This window comes from Myotis brandtii, unplaced genomic scaffold (genome assembly GCF_000412655.1).
Source record: "Myotis brandtii unplaced genomic scaffold, ASM41265v1 scaffold378, whole genome shotgun sequence".
In the NCBI taxonomy this organism is placed as follows: domain Eukaryota; kingdom Metazoa; phylum Chordata; class Mammalia; order Chiroptera; family Vespertilionidae; genus Myotis; species Myotis brandtii.
In genome coordinates, this window is record NW_005364521.1 from 1187913 (window position 1) to 1192262 (window position 4350).

Here is a 4350-nt window from a genome sequence, read left to right on the forward strand (position 1 = left end):
GACAAAAGGAATCCTAGGAATTTTAAGGACATTGTCCCATAGCTGCCTGACAAGCCCAAAGTAGCTGTGAATAAATCTAAAAGAGAGTCATATCTCAAAAACAACTGTGGGTATGACTTTTGTCAAATGGACTGAGCAAAATCTTCCTATTCATAGGAAGCCCACACAGTTTTTAAGAGAACTCAATATGAGAAAGTGCTGCCTGCCTGGATTAAAAGGAACTGGAATCTGAAATTGTTTAAATTTAGGTCCCCAATTTTCTATAGACAGGAAGCAGACTGAGAAAGCTACCGAGCTGCAAATGCAGGCCATTTCCTAGGAGTCCGAGAGGGTAGACCCAAGAGCCACATAAAAAATAAACTAGGGGACTACTACTTCCAGGGAGCAGGACCTAGACCTAATCAAGGAATAGTCCCCACTTCCCTGGTGGAGGATCTGTTAACAATAGACCAGCTGGATTTCAGCACTGCTATGAACCAGTGACTGGTATTTGCTCCCCATTTTTTCCCCTTTTGAATAAGCATGTCCATTACATTTATCTTTGCCTGTCTCACCAATGCATTTTATGTAGCTCCTCTGTTGCACTAGTCACACTGTAAGTGCTTTAACAGCCACATGTTGCTAGTAGCTACTATATTGGACAGTGCAGATATAGAGCATTTCTATCATTATAGCAAGTTCTACTGTTTAGGCATGATTTAGAATATAGAAAGGCTCCTAGGAATCAATAAGGAAAAAAAAAACAGCCCAAACAAAACAAAGAGCAAGTCACAGGAACAGATATTTCAGAGAGAAGTAAAGGTATCTATAATAATAAAGGCATAATATGCAAATTGACCAAACGGCCGTCCGGCATGAATTTCATGCATGGGGCCTCTAGTATGGTCTCATATGAAAAAATGTGGGAAAATACACTGTGTATCAATGGAAAACAATAGAGCAGAGAAAATAATCTTGGATAAATTTCTTTTTAAAAAAAATATTTTTATTGATTTCAGAGAGGAAGGGAGAGGGAGAGACAGATAGAAACATCAATGATGAGAGAGAATCATTGACCAGCTGCCTCCTGCACACCCCCACAGGGGCACGAGCCAGCAACCTGGGCATGTGCCCTTGACTGGAATCAAACCCAGGACCCTTCAGTTCGCAGGCTGACACTCTATCCACTGAGCCAAACCAGCTAGGGCTTGGATAAATTTCAAAAACATAACCTTGAGCAAAAGAAGAGAGCCCTAACCGGTTGCTCAGTGGTTAGAGTGTCTACCCGCAGACTGAAGGGTTTCAGGTTCCATTCTGGTCAACAACACGTGCCTTGGTTGCAGGCTCAATCCCAGCCTTGGTCAAGGTGTGTGCAGGAGGCAACCAATTGATATGTCTCCCTCGAATCCATGTTTCTCTCTGCCTCTCCCCTTCCCTTCCACTCTCTCTAAAAATCAATGGGGGGGAAATATCCTCAGGTGAGGATTAACAACAACAAAAGAAGTGAGACACCTAAAAATATATTTAATAAGATTCCATGTATATAAAATTCAAACAGGCAACACTAAGCATTAAAATTGGGAATGCATACGTAGATGCTAATACTAAAGAAAAGCAAGCAAAGGTTAACACAAAGATCAAGGTAGGGGTTAGTTATCACAGAGGGAAAAAAGGATGTGATTGAGGGAGGACACACTGATAGTTTTATTTCTTTACCAAGGTGGTGACCTATGGGTTGTTTTAACATAAATATGTTTTATATTTCTATACTTGATATTTATTTTTCTCATTGAGAATATACAAACTTCTAATTCTGGTAATGACTGATTAGGTAATTCAGATCAACCCTCCCAGTGAGAACAGCTACAAAAGCTGAATAAAATAATGATGATAACAATAATAAGTTTCTTTATTTTTATAAGGAAACTGAAGCCTTTCAGGGATTAATAAAGAATGACCAGGTCATGGTTTGGAAGAAAATATAATGCAGAAAGCTTAGTGTTTGGGGCTACTTTCTCCAGGGGCAATTTGCTAGTTCTGGAAGAGAGAGCTGAGAGGCTGAGAGGGTTAATAATACTCCAGACATTTTTGCCGGGGGAGTGGACCAAAGTTAAAGTTCAGGGACCACCACAGAGGAGCCCTGGTCACTTTCCTTGCCATGTGGACCTAGAAACCTGAATGGCTGCCTTAGGAGTAAGAATGAATAGAAAGTAAGAGCAGCCCTGGAAGGCTCTGCAAACCAACTTTCAATCATCTCAATGCCTAAAACTGGCTCAAGTTCATCCTGAATTTAGTTCTAAAACCCTTGATGCCTTCCAAGAGCATACATAAAAGCTCCCTGGAGGAGGAAGATAACATAATCCAAGGCCTATGCTATTGGGTTTATTCTAAAAATGCAAAGCTTGGACCGGGCCTGGCAGCAGTGTCTTCAGCAGCACCCAGTGCTAGATGTGCTGGAGGTGGCTGCCCTAGTGGTGGCAGTGTCATTGATGTCAGCGGGATGGGGTGCTGTGGTGGCAGTGGCGCCCAAGGGTGGTATGAAATGGCGGATTTCAAGGGGTTGAGGAATATGGTTTTGGGGCTACAAGTGTTACTAGGCTTTGCTGGATGAGATAAAAGTAGGCGCAAGCATGACCTCCTGAAGAGGGTGTTGCATTTATTGAAGGGCGGCTGCAGCCCTGTGGCTCAGACCGAAATCTGAGAATTGTACAGACACGGACACCCACGGACTCTTGAAAGACTTTCTAATTTAGCCATAATCAAAGCATCAGTTTTCAATTTGGATGGTAGCTCATCACCTGTAGAGCCTGAGGAGGCTGTGGCTGGAATCCACATGTTGCCTTTCACTTCAGTTACACCTCACTCACCGTGCCTCCATTTGTTCTGTGTTGCATCCAGACACCTACTAAGCACACATTTCAGATGCAGCAGCCATCCCCCCAATTCCTCTTGTCCAGACTGTTGTGCAGTTAAAAACCTTGACCCTTTATGATGTTCCTGATGTTCTCATCAAGCCCATGAGTTCAAAGCAGTATTCAATAATTTCAAGAGAAGTTTTTATTTTTGGTCTGACATTTCAACTAGTTAGAGAGAGACGCATATACAGAGATTTTTTTGCCAGTCGGTAGGAGAGATTATACAGTCCAAGTTCAGCAGAGACTTTGCTTGGCAGAAATAAGTTGTCCTCAGGAAGGTAACTATCCCAACAGTCTATGTATAAAAGTAAATGGGAAGCTTTTTCCTTTACCTGGCTACGCACCACCACCTAAAAATGAGATTGAACAGAGGCACCCTGGACGCCCTTTGAACATTACATGATTAGTTAGGTTATTTTCAGTTGTGCCAAACCAGAGTTCCATTTCTTGGGCATCAGAAATTGGAAAATTAAAGAAAAACTTACTGCAGATCCTGATAGTGAAATCGCCACAGCTAGCCTTCAGGTATCCTTGATGTGCCCTCTAGGGAACACGAGGCTGACAATCCCACGCTGAGCAGTGACTTGTACACACCTATAGTGTTTTGACGCTGCTCTTTATCTACAAATGCATGAGAAGGAGCCCACCTGGATTTGTCTTCTGTGTGACCAAAAAAAAAAAAAAACTTCCTATGAAAGTCTAATTTTAGATGGGCTTTTTATGGAAATTCTCAGTGACTGTTCTGATGTGGATGAGATCAAATTCCAAGAAGATGGCTCTTGGTGTCCAATGAGACAAAGAAAGAAACTATGAGAGTATCCAGCCAGCCGTGTACAAAAATAGAAAGTTCAAGTGTCCTCAGTAAGCTTGATCAGTGACTAGACAATGAGGCAGCAAGAAGAAAGCAGACGTTATTGTCTGAACAACAGAAAGCTCTTCTGATGAAGAGGAAGACCCTCCTGCCAAAAGGAAGTGCATCTCTAGTATGTCAGAAACACAGGGCAGCCCAACCAAAGGGGTTCTCATGTATGAGGGTGCCCAGTGTGATCAGTTGATCCTGCTGCTATTCCACTTCCATGAACAGCCTACACAGTACCATTCCACCACAGCCAATATCAAGCACGTCATCAGATTTGCCGGATTTGGATTTTCTTTCCCTTATTCCAGTTGATCCCCGGTCTCACCTCACCCTTAGCAGCCGGCAGTACGTCTGTCACCACCACCAGCCCCCATGAAAGCAGTCCTCATGTAGTTCATGCAGCAGCAGGAGTGAGACAGGGTCATAGCCAGAGGTGGAAGGAACATTCCTGACATCGACTCATTGGACTAAAGGAGGACTCACTCGATGCGGGGAATCATTCCTCAAAACTGCTGTGAATAAATAATCTGATGAACAGAATAAACTAGTGATTATAATAGAATCAGGGGCATAGAAAGGGTGTGGACTGACTATTCT

At 42.8% G+C, this 4350-nt stretch overlaps 1 pseudogene; it reads left to right on the plus strand.

The window, feature by feature from the left end:
* The first annotated feature begins 2521 nt into the window (after positions 1-2521).
* On the plus strand, positions 2522-4235 carry LOC102240151 (annotated as a pseudogene).
* The last annotated feature ends 115 nt before the right edge of the window (positions 4236-4350 follow it).